At 43.5% G+C, this 16,637-nt stretch overlaps 1 protein-coding gene across 1 annotated transcript in view; it reads right to left on the bottom strand.

The window, feature by feature from the left end:
* The window catches only part of SORCS3 (sortilin related VPS10 domain containing receptor 3), a 279,845-nt gene that overhangs the window by 159,207 nt on the left and 104,001 nt on the right, over window positions 1–16,637 (bottom strand). The gene's annotated exons all lie outside the window — the stretch shown is intronic.

Here is a 16,637-nt window from a genome sequence, read left to right on the forward strand (position 1 = left end):
TCCCAGTTTGACAGACATACAAAAACCCTGGAGAACAAAGTTTCTACGAGTTTCACGAAAACCAGCAGCCAGCAAAAAGAGAGAAAACTTACTCATGCTCAGTGAAAAGCTGCAGCATGAAGACAAATCCCATGAGACACAAGAGCAGGCACAGCTCTGAGCATCCAGCTGCAGGAAAACGTTCAAACCCAGCTCACATATTAATACTCTACAAAGACTCCAACTGCACAGCACAAGAAGTCAGGCTGCCAAACTTCCGTTGCTTGTGCAAATTTGTTCGTCTCTTCCTTCCCCTTCCTCTCCCTCAAAGGGAGCTCTCCCTGAGCTACAGGCCTCTCTGAAGCTTTGGCACACCAAGAAGAGGCTCCTTCAGAGTCAGAGTCCAGCATGACCATCCCCTGGGGTAGTCCCACACGGGAACCCCTTTGATCAGCTCCTTTAGTGACCATAACGGTTTGGGGCTCTGGTAAAAGCCATTTCAGCACTAACCCCACTGCGCTGCTTTGTACCGGAATAGCTCAATGGTGCACAGGGTACAGGAACCCAGCTCGCTACGCAGTAAGTAACACAGAGAACAGGTCCCACTAACTTACACGTGGGGCTGAGGGCTGCTCCCCATCAAAAGGTTATCAGCCATTTAGCAGCTGGCATGGAGAAGCTTTGGCCTGGGAGCTGCAGGTTCATTTGCAAGGCCTGTGTGCTGCAGTGCACGGGTGCACCAGAGACAGCCCCAGGGTGACCACTGCCAAGGCAGGGAACATGTGCAGGTGTAGCAGGGCTCCCCAGAGGCAGTAGACATGGCACAGCTGTTATTTATGACACAGCACTGTTATTTAGGCTATCAAAATCAGCTGTGATGGAGCTAACCGAAAGAATCCAGTCCTTATCCTTCCCTCTCTGCAGCTGACAGAAGCCTGGATCTGGACGTTTTACAACAAAGGTATCTATGCCCTGGGGGGCTGTGCCTGCTTACTTAACCAAGAAAATCCAAGTAGCAGTACTCTGTGAATCTTTCACTTCACAGAGCAAAACATCTGCTGTGCTGAGAGCTTGTTTTCACCCAACCATGATTTCAGAGTGACCATAATATAGTACCAGAATATCTTTACAACTACAAACAGAAACACCTCCCTCTCTCCATCCCTACCCCCCTAAAGAAAACTAAGGACAGTAATGGAAGTCTGCGGAAGAGAATACAAACCGAACAAGCATATGGTGCTGCCTTTTTTTTTTTTGCCCCCTTTTTTTTTTCAGTAAAGGTATCTTATCTTGTTTTTTCCTTTGGATGTCTCAGAGGCTGGCCAACAGGATACAGAATATTACACTTCTGGAGTGATAGGCAATAAAACATTGATGATATGAGCATCAGTCACATTTCTAGTGGGTGATTGCTCATCACTGTTTTCATTTGATCACTGTCCCACAAGGCAGGGGAGCTGTTCACACAAGCAGTCATTCCTTTGTAGAAATGATTGCTCAGATGGGCATCAATTCAGTCTCTGGAGATGTAGTTTTTGTATATTCAGCCTACAGGGACAGTGGCATTAACTTTAAAGCATGTGTTTGCAACACATCTGTTCTTCTTGTGCCATAGGAATACAGGGGTGCTTTGGATAACCCCAGTAATCATTATCCAGAACAACGTGTCTAAATATAGGCAGGATATGTATGCACACATTATATTTATACATGTGTGCATAAATAACATATTTATATATATACACACATTCTCACACACCTACATTAGAGGCAGTACGCCTTTACTGTGGGACACAGATTTGGCTAAATGTGGCTCTGAAACTCAGGCCCTTTTGCTTCTGCCAAAGGATGGCAAAATCTTTCCTCTGAAGTAGAGGACAGTAACCAAACTAGTGGATCCTGACACTTCGTAGTAGGCAAGAGTGAACAATAAAACCTGGGTCTAAAAGCCTACTGCAAAGTACTCAGCGTTTAAAGAAACTAGGATCCTGATCAAAGCAAGCAGGCTGCAGGTGTAGTCGTTCCTAAGCTTTGCTTTATATTCTGCTGCAAAATAACCCACAATAAGGAAGCACAAAAGCAACAAACAACTGGGGCCTCCTATTGTGCTACTAAAATAGCTATTTCCACTGTAAGAATCCATATCTTCTATACCATGGAGGTTTATCTCAACTTAATTTTAGCTACCGACGAACCAGGTATTTAACTCTGTTTCCCAAGCCTATCCATATTTCCTCTCTAACCACGGACAGAGACTGTTAACTTCAGAGAATGACTCATTCATCCTAAAATAGGTGAGGGTGCATTGCTTTCTTAAGGTGTCTTCCTTTATTTAATATAAAGGCAGACCATAGCAACCAATACGTGTGCTCAGCTGTTAGATGGCTAGAACAAGGTGAGGTATCTATCCCACAGTAAATGAATTAGAAAAGTTCTTGCACTGAGTTGGCAGTACAAACGAAGGGAAGAACCTCAGCCATCCTGCCTGAGATCACAAGTGAGATCACATCATTTGCTGTAACGTACCAACACTGTTTTACATGTCCCACAGAATAACAACATTTAAGAGAATACTTCTAGAACTAGGTACCAGAGGATATGGGGACACCTCTGTGCCATACATACTCTATAGCACTGCGAAGAGGAGAGGACAGATACAAGCAGAGAAATTTGATTCAGATTTCCCATGTTTGCTGGCAGAATCGAGAATAGAAACAAAGACCTCAGGAAACGTGAACTAGCTTCTCCCCCAAAAGTGGGCTAAGCACTTCCCTTCATTGGGTGCTTGCCCCATTACACCGATAGCCTGCTGACAATCCTTATGGTGGCCAGGCAAAGTAAATATTCACTGGTGGAAACCCTCCAGTGGTGTGGAGGAGAGAAACAAAAAACAAAAAAAAAAGGAAAAAAAATACAAGATATCATGGGGTTTAGATTAGGACAGATTAATAAGAAAGGGGAAAAAATAAAAAATTAAAACAATAAGTGTTGTATAATGCAATTGCTCACCACCAGCTGACCAATGCCCAGCTATTCCTTAGGCAACGGCACCCCTACACCCCTCCCAACCCGCCCCCCCCCAGTTTTTATCATTCAGCATGACACCATGTGCTATGGAACCTCTCTGGGGTCATTCTGGGCCAGCTGTCCTGGCTGTATCCCCTCCCAGCTCCTGGGGCACCCCCAGCCTCCCTGCTGGCAACACAGCACAAGAAGCTGAAAAATCCTTGGCTCTGTGTTAAGTACTGCTCTGCAACAACTAAAACTTCTGTGTGTTATCAGCATTAATTTTCTCCTAAATCCAAAACACAGCACCATACTGGCTACCTGGAAGAAAATTAATTGTATCTCAGCCAAAAGCAGGAAAACAAGAAGCCCTAGATATATTTTTATGTATTTTCTCACTGTCTCCATGTCCCCCACCTTACTGTGAAGGTGGTCAAACCCTGGAACAAGCTTCCTAGAGAGGTGGTTGGTGCCCCATGGCTGTCAGTGTTCAGGAGATGTCTGGACAATGCCCTTAATAATATGTATTATCTTTTGGTTAGCCCTGAAGAAGTTAGGCAGCTGGATGAGATGACCCTTGAAGGTCCCTTCCAGCTGAACTATTCTGTTTTATACGCATCCTATAATAATCACATCAGGAGCTTCAGCAGGGTCACAAGAATCCGAACCATCTGCTTGCCAAGTCTGACCTGAGACAAGGACACCACATCCCTGCAGACACCACCCAAAACAAAAGCTCAGTTCTCATGAAAGGTATGATCTGGAGCTAAGACATTCTGGCTTTGTAGAGGTCTCTCCTCTTTCTGCTCTGGTCATTTCACTACTGTGAAATTTATGGAAAAGCATACTTTTATACAGCTCTGAACAACTACACCTCATCATTACTCACTTCCCATTTGTTCTAAAAAAACCTGACATATTTATCGTGTTCTTGATTCTGATGTATTCCAATTTTCCAAAGAGGTGTTTTATGCATGCCTAATCAGGCAGCATACTGATTCAATTCCAACCACTTGACTGACTCAGCACAGAGCTGGCCTTATCAAAACATATTCAAGAAATTGGGTCTGGAGGACACTTTAACAGCCTCAGAGATAAAAGGCAGCTTTCATGACAAAGCCTCATTAATTAATCAGATATTAATTAGATTATTAATTAGAAACAAGGCCCTTCCCAGGCCCTTTTCCGCTTTTATTACTATAGCTAAAATGTTTCTGTAATGATTCTCTTAGCTAGCTAATCATTTTAAATTTGCATTATTTTTAGCAATAGGAAAGTGCTTTGATAGTGCGGTTTTCTGAAGAAGTTGCAGAGGCTCAGTATAACATCCATGCTATTAGGGGTATTTAAACTGAAACTCCTCCTAAATGTGGATTGAACAAAACGTCAAGGGGAGACTATGGAACCGCCCCAACAATAAACCTTCCATTCCTTTGCTTGATGCGGATAGCAGAGACCTCCTTCCAAACGTCCAGAGGACCCGTACACTTTGAGCAACACAGTCTGACAGTCGTCACATCACTCAGAGGGGAACACGGGACTCAAATCTCAGTTTCCCAGCTAGGGATACCAACACCAGCGTTCACTTGTGACCACCAGGATGGGGGCTGTAGCCAGGGCTTGCCAGAAACGTGCCTTTGACACACTGTCTGCCTGTTTGGGGGTCAGTGGTAGGCAGCACTGTGGGAACACCAGATGAACCTGAGTCACTTCTGACGCAGCACAAGGTATGTTAAACTTTTGCAAAGCGCGAATCTTTGCAAAACTGATGTAGTTAAATAGAGCACAGTGATGGAGGTGGTACAGTCCCGTTCGTTAGCCACCGATAGCAGAAGTCACGGACAACTCCTACAGCCAGCTTGCAATGCGTTCTGTTCCCTACCTCAGCTGAGCCCTTTGCCACAAGCCTCACGCCTACCTGCGGCCTACAAAGGTCTCTGCCCCCAGCACCCGGCCCACACAGTCTGAGCGAAAACACCACAGGACCCTACCTGAGCCTAGGCTCCTCGGCACTCCATTTCCTTTCCCATTTAGTTATCTTAGCTCCAAGGGAAGAGACTGACTCTTACGGTGTCCAAAACAATAAGAAAATAAAAATAAAAAACCTCACAAGATGCAGCTGAGATAACAGAGGCATATGTTGCAAGAAGTCCCTTCTAGTGATAGGATACCATGCTTACCTCCAGTCACAACATGACAGTCTCTACATGCTCCTGTTTTACAACACAGCATTAGATCCCCAGTTAATTTAAGTCAATGTGACCCTATTAAATTCAGGTGAATGAATGATATTGACAGATCTCCACTAATTTACACAATAAAGGTCAGTAAACGCTATCCTTCTACATACTTATAAGCACACAGACTAACACCTACATTAACAAAAAATGCCAGCATTTTGCAAGCATTTCACAATTTTACTTTTGTGAGCGTTCTGCATTTTTAAGACGTTTCAGAACTTTGAACCTGCAAGGATGAGACAAAGCAATAGTGCAAGTTTGGCTTCCTTAAGAAGCATAAATAACACAAATAAGTCTCAGGCCAAACATTGTTCAGAATAGGTATTTTGTTGTGGCTTTGGCATGTTTTGGCAATAATATTTTCCTACCAGAACTGTCTCCTGCACAAGTTCTTTTTTAGTAAGAAACAAATAAATAGAACAACATAAAATCAGCACAGCCCTGAATCCCTTCAGGCTTATTCCAGTTACCACTGAAATATCTGGGAGCATCTGTGACAGGGCCTGCAAACTCTCCTAGCCTCCTGAACTATATGCTAATGTTGCCGAGCATCTCAAAACACAGACATCATAATCCACAAGAGAAAAGGAGCTCTCGGGCTGGATCACGCAGCTGACAATGCCTTTATGCAGGCTGCATCACTTCCTTTGCACGGTGGGCTGGTTATACACAATGATCCCAGGGCAATAAAAGCCAGGATTATTCCTAACAGTCCTAAGAGGATTCTCTCCTTTTCACATCCAAACAGCCAGGTTACGCTGCTACATCCTCTCTCCTAGTTCCTCAGAGTGGAGAATTTTGGTTGAGAAATATTTGGACAGGAATAAAAATGCAAAAAACGAGAAAGCAGTTGTCTTCCATAGTTTATTGGCTTTAGCAACAGTCAGATCAGCAGCTGGATTAAGCCTCTCATAACACAGCTAAAACCACTCCTACACTGCCTGGAAATATTTCATACTAGCACTATGTGAGTGCAAGACTTATCCATCCTGTGAGCATTATTAACAACTCATTCCAGCTAGTATGTCTTCAAAATGTAGACGGTGACATCTAAGCTTGTGTGTTTACAGAATTTCCATAGAGGTAAGCTTGCAGTTTATAATGAAGGTTAATAAATGATTGTGGATCCATATGGCAGACACTCAACATGGAAACCCACCTGTCCAACTGCTTGTGAGTTTTGGGCAGTTCTGACAGCACGTGACAGAACATCTCTGCACCACTGTGCCCCAAGACCCCACTCCTTAATATCTTTCAAACCACAGTTGGCTCAGGCTTAATTTTGCCCCAGAAAAGCCTCCTTTTCCTGTCATCTTTTGTGCTCAGAGGCTCACCTAACACAAAACACTTTGTCTTGGGAGAATAAACCTGTTGGAATTTTTTCAGACAGAAGATCAATAAAGTGGAAACAGCTTGAAAAGTCAATCAGCTCCTGCACATCCCACAGGAGATGGCTTGGTGATTGCCATTTTAACGAAGGAATAGTAAACTGAGCACAAGGAAATGCACATCCCCTCCAAACTCACAAGGGAGAATATCTTAGGCTGAGAAGCAGTGAAAGAAATGGAGGCACTTGACTTGGGAGACCTGCAAGGTTCCAACATTACCACAGACTTCCAACATGGTTGCAAGCATTTTGCCAGAGCTACGCCTGGTAACACTTTTTGCTGTTACAACCATCTAGGTCAGAAGATGGCCTTTGTTCCCACAAAAATTCACATAGTTGTGGACATTTCAACTGTAAACTGAGATCAACACTTTCCCAACCATGACAGATGGATTGGAATTACTGTGTGAAGTCCTGTGCCCTGTGCTATGCCAGAGGTCAGAGTACATCAACATAATTGCCTATTCTAGCTTTCAAGTCTACGACTCAGTATATTTTGGGCCTTTGGCCATGCTTTCTACTTGAGCTTGGGCTCCAGTCCCACTCAGGGTATCTGCCTCTTGATGAGCTAGCTGCTGCTCACATTTCTGCATCCATGGATCCATGCTTAAAAAAAAAAAAAAAAAAAGCAAAACTCATTAAAGCACCCAGGGTGTCTTCAATTGTTTTCTAACCCTGCATGGTTCAATCACAGCTCCTGGACAGTTTTAAAGCAGTAGCACTGAAGTTCTTTCAGTCTAATTATTTAAGCACAGGAGAGAAATGGCATTTTTTCTTCATTCCACCTGATGCTTCAAAAGGCAGTGAGAAGATGAATCATGATGCTACATTCCTGAAGGGCACTAATAAGACCCCAGGGATTATGTCAGCATAAAGGGTCACCCATCTTTTAGCAGGCAGATTGCAATAGCCTGTGATTAATTAGGACGCAGTGGCAGCTCATCATTAGCTATTTCCTAATCCTTTTTAGCTGCCTTTCCAGAAAGCACGTGGTTTGTTTTAACATCAGCTTTAACATTCTGGGAATGAATCTTCCTGCGGGCTGAACAGTAACTCTCTGAAAACAATCCCCATACCGTCAACAAGGATCTGATCAAGTACTCGGAGAAGGGGCAGTTCTGCAGGCTTGTCTGTGCACATCTCTAAAGGTTTTTACTCTGAGGACAGTTAAGAAAATAAAATGTGTACCAAAGAGGAAGGTGTACACAGTGCCACAAGTATTTCCAACAAAAGTCTTTAGTCATGACTGAGATGTCAGTCAGCAGTGTACAAGCATGCTGAGCATAAGAACATGTAGAGAAAAGTGCATCTCTGTAACTTATTGCAGTCACGGCAGTGATGGGTGGCCAGCAGCTCAAATGAACTTCCTTCCCCTGCTCCATCTCTTCAGGAGATGTCTGGAATTGGGCCTAGACAGGAAACCTACTGGATTCACACCACTGCCTTGAGTACACTTCTCAGCTGATCATGGTTTAGCATTAGACCCTCGGTTGGTATACGTCTGAAAGAAACTACCCATTACATCCAAAAGTGGAGGGTTCAATGTTCCTCACAACCTTCACCTCATGCAGCCCTGCCACCCGCTCCTACATAAGCACAGAGTGGGCCTGCATCACTTAGCCAGATAAAAATATAAATAGACAGCCGGGAAGACCATCTTCCACTATAGAAAAAAGACTAAGATCCAACCCAAACTTCCCCCAACTCATCCCTTCCCTGCCCATCATACCTCTAATAACCCCTCGGGTATGTGTTTAATATTAACCACAGTCCATGCAGTCAAAAAACGCCTTTCCCCCAGACTCCATTTTAGACATGCATATTTATTTGTGCTCAACTCAGATGTAAGGGAATGTTTCCACGTTAATGAGCTAAAATCATGGATCAATACAGTTCATACTGAGACTTAAGTGCTGTGATTACTGAAAGAGGGAACACAGAACGAGGTATCACATCATGTACATGTGCATCTATTACACAGCTGCTAAGCTTTAAACAAAGCATTTATAACAATCCGAGTAGCACGGTGAAATAGCAGCTGTCTTTTCAAGCCAACAGTAACTGCGTTTGGGAGTGCTATCTGAAGGAGTTATTTTTTTGTCCGTACTTCACTACATAACTGATGCTGAAGATGAAGCAAGTAAATAATGATGAGTTTTTGCTACAGGTCATTATTTTTACAAAGATTATACTTTAATAACTCTGGTACACAAAATATTTTCAGGAATTAATCTCCCTTCCTCACGGATGAGGGCAAATGATAAACATGTGTTTCTTTACCCCCTACATCACTGCCCCCCCCCCCTTTTTTTTTTTTTAGAATCTCATTCTGCCACCGCTTATCAGTATCCCTGCAGAAATAAAAATGGAAAAAATATTAAATGAATTGCTGGGAATGGGATCTCATCCTTAATGACACCATCAATAATTGCTGTCACCAGCTAATATCAGAGTTGCAACCTCACAGGGAAGATAAAGAGGCAGAGTTTTTCAGATCATGGTTTCTAGACAGGTTCTAAATGTGATTTTGCTACATGCTCTTAAATGCTGCCTGGATAGCTCATAGGAAAGCAAAAACTAAAAGCACGTTGAATACAGACAGGGAGTACTAAACCTAGGGTTGCCCTGTGAATGTCCTAGAATGGCGGTGGATCCAGAGGCTGTCCTAGAGCAAAGCTTACACCTTTGATGGCAGTTTCTTGGGCATCCTCAGGCAGGTGCTCATCACGCAAACACATTCCAGTATTTCTCCAACCATCAGTGCCCGGGTGTCCCTTACAGCTCTCCTAAGTTGAGGCTACATTGTAAAACACTGAAAAGTTATTGTACAGCAATATCATAACAATTTAGACATCAGTAAGAGAACTCATACTCCAAGATTCGTTTTAAGAGACTGCATGGCTCCTAGTTGTGACCTGTGGCTGGAAAACTGAGATCAATGGCTCTGCAAATATCCGCAGCTTGGGAGCCTTGATGCTGCCTGCAATGGGCACAGACCTGCCCTCACACCAACAAGCTGCAGACTAGCAACAGTGCTCCCATTTCCTCAGAGCTACTCGTTAATGTGCCGAAGGCCAGATGCTGACAACCTCTATGTATCTGTACAACATCAAACCAAGAACATTTCAGTTGTTTGAGTGCTTCTCTGCTCCCTCCTAGTGCGGCCAAGCACGTTCTTCAGATGTGAACAGGGAAGGAGACAGGCTTGTCCCTGGTTTCAGCTGGGAGGTAGCAACTCCTGAGCCCAGATGTTCAGGGTCACTGTCTTCACAGGTGACTACTCCCTGATATAATTAATATATTAATCAATAGATAACAATGGAGAGAGAAGAATGCTGGGAAATCACCTTGAATTTTGGATTTTAGAGAGTCTTTTTTAACATTCAGCATGTTGCTGTTCCAAAATTTGTTGTTCCAAACCCTGAGCCTTCCCCTTTTACTGCTCAAATGAAATAGATGCTACGAAGTTATGACTGTTGAGAAAATTCCCATCAAGTGCTTTGGAAACTAATGTTTCATTTTCCAGTCTAGGAAAAAAGACACTCCTTCCACTTTCCCTTACTTACTGCCAGTGAGCAGAGTTCAGACCTTCCATCCTGAACAGAACCTCTCTGATTTGGATGGAAATTTCACCCTGCTTTTATCTGCTCTACACTATCAGCCAGCGACACCATTCAGTAAGGAGCAAACAGTGAGCCTTTATTTAGTCACGGGCTGTAATGCTCCAGTATCAAGCTATCAGACTTACAGGTCCCTAAATTTGGCAGGAGGAAAGTTAGGCTGAAATCACATCTTTCCACAAAACCACAATGTTTTGACTCACCTTTTTAAAAAAGTTATACAAATGAGGGAAAAGGGCAGAGAAAGTGGTGGTGAAGTCTAAACTCCAGGTCTCCTTAGTTACAAATACTGAACCCAAAAAACACACTTCCACTGGTGAAAATGTTTATTATTCTGGGGCAATCTAGACCCCACCACATTGCAGTTTGGTCCAAGCTCATGTCAGGATAGTCACTGCCAAGACTCAGCAAGAGCCTTGAAACAGGCGTAATTTGAAACAGGGGCATAATTTGCCCCATACAGGTTAGCTGGGAGATGAGACCTGTTCCCAGCTCTGCCCCAGGGCAGATCTCTGCACTCCTTGCATCAACGTTGTGACCTCTGTTCATCACCACCAGACAAACATGGTGAACAACGCAAGAAGAGAGACTTTTGTTGTGCTACAGTGATCCTCAGGAGCCATTTCCCTGAAGATCTGATGAGTCGTGCAGGTCTTCCTGCTGGATCCAAGACCATCACCCACCTGAACAGGAATTTCTCCAGTCTGTGTCTCTGAGCAAGACAGGCAGAGCAGACTCTACCACTCCAACAAGGAAAAAAAAGGAGGAAAGTACAATAGTTTCATCCATAACAATATGATCCCTTTGCTTGTGCCTGTGGAAACTAAACTTTTTGCACTGCATTACCCCCATGCCAAAGCAGTGCATATGCAATGCAAATCAACCATTGAGCTGTATTTGTACTACAGTAATAACTTGGAAGAACTTGTTTAATATCAGAAGACTTAGTGGAGCAGATGAATGGCTCCGACATGATATCCATGGGATAGAAATTCAATTAAAAACTGCAAGTGGCACAGAACTGGTAGTTATTGTTCAACATGTACCATGGGGCCTTTGTTGAAATACAGCTATTAGCTGTACTGGTTGAGAAATTCTGTTTTCCTTTATGACAATCTGTTAGCTCGAAGAAAGTAAAATTAATAAAAACACACAATCACTTTCACACTACGAGAATATAGCAAAGCCAAGGGCTAGTTGCATATTTTACAATTATGGATTAAGTGCATTATGCCAAGGAAATTAAAGAGATGCCATAATTATAATAAAAATGAAAGATTGCTTAGTTCTAAAGGCTGACAGTGTGACTATCACATGCAGAGCATGCTGGTTTGTCTGCTGTTATCATCCCCATCACAACACTCCAGGATGTTAATTATTCCTAATGCTAAAGCTACATACACCATGTGTTCAGCCCTGGGTGGATGTGCACTTGCATGGGAAAGATACCTCCCCGCCTGTTAGCAGCATCTGAAATCCATCTTCTGTCTTGGAAAGTTAGCCTTACCTCCAGAGATAAAACAAGGAAAAGGAGAACGGAGGAAGAATTTTTTTTAGACGGATGGAGGACAGAGCTCACTAGGAAACAGCTCCCCAGGCCCAGCCAGTTTTTGCCAAGTCCCAGAAACAGAACAGGCAGGGAACCCAGTATGACTGGGATCTCATTGACTTTGAAATGCTTCATTGTATTGAGACTATTTCAAGCCTCTCCTCTAGTCACAGGGTTTTCTGATCTCATTTCTAAGAGTGGACAGCTAAATCCCCATTTTCAAATCTGCATCCATCTTACCTCTCCTGAGCAGAAAACATGAATTCTTAATGTCTCTTCTCGCTCTCTTTGTAAGACCATTGTTGTTGCTGTTGCGCAAGCACGCACAATTATAAATTGCTTTCTGCAAATGAAATATCAACCCTTGCAGGAATAATCTCTCCTACAAGGATGGCAGAGTTCACTGGCACAATGCTGATTTTCCTTGCCAGGAACTTTCTGCACCACGCCACTCAAAATTAAAGCTGCCTTAGCACACTTGTAATAACATGAGACAATTGGCATGCTTTTAAGACTCCAGACGGAACTAGGGATCTCTTGCTAGTCACCCAGGTCCATCTAGGGAGATAACTAGTTCAAGGTGCACCTGCCTTGGACCTAACGCGTCCTGGTTATCGGTAGCAGACATGAGCACAGCGCATGGGGAAGCAGCGAGCAGTGTGGGTACTCTGCTATCAGGTTGTTTGCCTCCAGGGCAGAATTAAGGTGTTATTTTAGTATGCCAGATTGGTTTTTTGTTGCTGAGTTGAGGATTTTAGCAACCAGTCTTTAAACAGTAAGTTCAGTTGCTCCCAAAAGCTGTATTTATTACCTATGCTGCGTAGACACAATACCCTTTGCTCTAGGGAACGACCAAGCAGCACGTTTCCCCAGTAGAACTCTTGAAGTCTAACGCTTAACATGTCAAATGCTTAACAGGTCAGAGGCAGGGAGGTTAGTGAGAGTGAGGGGCTCTCTGCTCCCTCTCCTTCCACATAGCTCAGCAGTGAGACTGTGCTGAGTGGGCATGGACAAGCGGGTTACTGCAGACAGGCTTTCAAAGGTGAGATCTCTGCAGGTACCCAGACACGTTGGAGACTACGTGTGGCAAAAAGGCTGCACTGAGCTGAGTTTGAGGAGATTAAAACATCAGGGTAATACAAATAGCTTCCATACACTGTTCTGCCAGCAGCCATAAACCACCAGGCCATGAGCACCTGCACTTCTCCCCCGGCCCCGAGAGTTATCACTTCTGGCTAGAAGCACTCACCAGGATCATGAGAATGTTTTGTCATCAACTTCTCTGCTTCAGCTTCCCCGCTGAAAGGAAGAGGAGACGAGCAGAGCGACTTCCAATTCACCTTTGCAAAAAGCACCTTCTGAGAATTATTTGCATGAATAAAATAGCTAGTGTGACCAACATGACCGGATAAGCATAGAAAAGATAAAAGCAAAGCTCAGTCACTTTCCTGGGCTACATTTAAATCCGTCCAATACAGGCTCTTAGATGAAGGACCATAACTTCCACTTCAAAACGTGAAGAGAGATTTGAGCACCTGCTGCCAGAGAATGCCAGGCCATTGCTCTCTGCATAGACCACAACTGGAAATTATGGAGCTTCCATTGCAGACAAGTAACAGCAGCATGATCAGTGGGGCCCTGCATCTCCTGAGGGAGAGTCCCCCACTTTTGCTGCAACTCCAGGGCTAGCAAAAGCTCGAAGGCCTGCACAAGCTGCCTGCTCCGTGCCGCCTGGGCTGCCTCGAAGCTCAGTGTATCAGTGGGATGAACGAATGAGCCAGCAGCCACATTTGTCATCATCTGTGCTTGCCAGCAGCCGCCCTCCACGTCTGCCATATCAGCTGGGCAGCATCCTAACAAAGGGAAAAGAAATCTTTCCCTTGTTCCTGCCACATGCTCGCCTCACCTTCAATCCCCAAACATTGATAGGAAGGATTAAAGAGAGTGTTGCTTAAAATAAAATGGATATAGGATTCAAAACCAATTACCAAAGCATAATCTTGCTCAGATGGGCATGCTAAGAATAATTACTATCCACAAGATGAATGCCTGTTGGAGACACATCACAGAAGACTGCATAATTAAATACAGCAACCAATCCTCATTTATCTACCAAGCAATTCACATTTAAAAGCTCACCTGTATATGTCTGAGCAAAAGCCACTTGGGAGTTTTTGTAGCAGGTGAAAGTTTGGGGAACAGCAAAAACAGGAAAACACGAAATAACAGGAACAACAATCAACTTGTCACCAGTAAAAAGGAGTGAACAACAGAACCCTGCTCAGGGTATTATTTGCCCTTTAAAATAACATCGTTTGAGAGAAGTGAAAGGATCTTTGATGCCAGCGTGCACATGGTCCAAACAGAAGTTATTTCTAGGAAGGTGCAAGCTGATGCAGAACGAGAGGGGGCATCGTGCCAGGTATGGATTTTCGAAAGACTAGCTGCAGTGTCTGCAGACCGGAGGAACACAAAGGGTGTAACCCTAACCCCTGTTACCACACCCCAACAGCACCCTCACTTTTCCAAGTCTTGCCTTATCCTCTCAGCTGAAAGAGAGTTAACACCAAGGATAGGTGTACCAGAGCAGCGATCAGATCAAGGATACCTTAGTTATACTGCACACATACCACTCCATTCCCAAGATAAAGCTGTCTGCAGAAACAAAAACACATTTTTTTCTTAGCTGCCCTGCAATCTGGAGGAAAACGTAACACCTCCCATAGCACACAACCTGACAGGTGGCCAAGGTGCCAAGTACCATGAGCCCTGCCAGCCCAGCTCCTGAATCACAGCACCAAGGTCTCCCCTTGCCACATGTCCCCCAGTACTGCTTATGCCCTGTCTCTCCTGTTCCATGGCTGCCTTCTCCAAGCTTTGGGGTTTTCACACAAGCACGTAGCCCTGATTCAGGGGAACTACCACATAAATGAACAGGTGATCTAGAATCCAAAGAAGGACCTCCAGCAGCAACACAAGATGCAGAGCCCTACCTTCCTGCCAAGCATGGTCCCAGGCAACAACAGACCACCCTTCGGGAGAAGCTGTTAGCCTCCACAGATCAGAACAAGTGTTCTCTGCAAGTCTCGTTGCTGTTTCACAAGCGCGCGTTCCACCTCCAGCCGTCGTTTTTCAGGTATTTGAAAGATGTGAGTGCGAATGCTTGGTTGGGAGATAATATTAGCATTAATCAAATACTCCCATGCAAGAAATGTACTGAGTCCCACTGAGAATATCAGAACAGCAATGTTCATTTTATTAACTGATTTATAAAAATACAATAAGCAGCGGAATATGCCAAAGATCTACTCCATCCCATAAATAAAGTCTCTATCTGCCTTATTCCTTACTGAAAAATTTATGCTTTAAAATCTGGAGGCCGGATGTATTTTTGTGGATAGTGTTCTCTGTGCAGAAAATCAAGAATGGATGTATATAAATGGAAAGATTTTCAAAGCCACCTACCTAATACAGATGCCCAATTAAATTTAATGACTTGGTCTTCAGCTTAAGTGTAAAGTTTTAACAATCTCAAAGTATCTTAGTATTTCCTGTATCTGTTTCTGTCCCAAAACATTTTTTCTTAAAATCTATTTGTGTGTTCCCTGATCCATTTTCTCAGCAGCACCTTCCCTCCAGCCACCCAATACTGTGACACAAACTGTCCTGTGACCTCCCCAGCCAACCACACAACTTGAGCAATAAACACTGTACATCAGATATGCAAAAAGTTCTTACTGCTGATGATCTGTGAAAGAATCGGAGGCTGACCTTTCGAAAGTGCCAATCAGGGGAGTAAGAAAGCATGAAATCCTTGCAGACATTAACTAGAAGAATAAAGCTTTAATGCACCAAACTTTGAGTTTGAAGAGGCTGCTCGGGGATTTTTACAATAAATGCTTCCGAAGAGACCATGTTTAACTTTGTATTGAGAAAAAGTACACATATGGATAAACTTTGTCCAAAAGACCTAAAATGCTTATACTAATAATGCAAAGCTTTCCATTTCCATAATAGCGTGAATGCGATGACTTAAATGTTCCTTAGGAGAGTGAATATTACCACCTACATATTGCCCACTAGAAAAGCACAGAAACTCCAGATTTTATCCTGAACTTTACCCCTCACCTGAAGCAGTCTTAGTCTATACCAACTACAAGAGCCAAGGGCAAAGGTAATTAGACCCTATTTCCATTCCAGTGAACATGCTTCAAACTTGAACATTCAGGGAAAGCAGGACACCGAAATGGGAAAATTCCCATGTCAAAGGTAGATCTTCAGATTGTCGGAAAGCATCCACATCTCCCTCCCGAAGGACTCTGAAAGCACCTATATGGCTCCTGAGCTCCACAGAGGCCCACTTCTCACGCCAACTGCACAGCAGGGGCAGATTCACAGGGACTGAAACATGGCTCAAGTCTGTTATAAAAGAGATTGATTCTAAGAGGAAAAAAAAAAAGCAGCATGTTTGCAATATTTGTTTTCAACAGACTAAGAAAGATGTCTGCACAATTCAATACTCCATTTGGCTTGCCTTCTTTCACACGTGACCCCTAGTAAAATGATTCCATATGAAGAACACTGTCTACATTTTGCCTACAAAAAAAGGGCATTTGAAACCAATCCACCCCTCACAAATGTTTGCTTCTAGAAGACTAGTATTTCAACACCAGCTAATCTGAAAAGATTGAAAGCAAATTTCTGTTTATCAGAAGTCTGTCATTGTCACTGTTGCATAACCAACAGATTCAAAATAGGGAAATATTAGGAAGGAGTTAGTTGTGCTACTGAAATCCATCTATATGTAGTGATGGGAAAACCATACTTACACAAACAAAACCAAGTCAGATTTAGCT

Source organism: Cygnus atratus, chromosome 7 (assembly GCF_013377495.2).
Source record: "Cygnus atratus isolate AKBS03 ecotype Queensland, Australia chromosome 7, CAtr_DNAZoo_HiC_assembly, whole genome shotgun sequence".
NCBI lineage: Eukaryota > Metazoa > Chordata > Aves > Anseriformes > Anatidae > Cygnus > Cygnus atratus.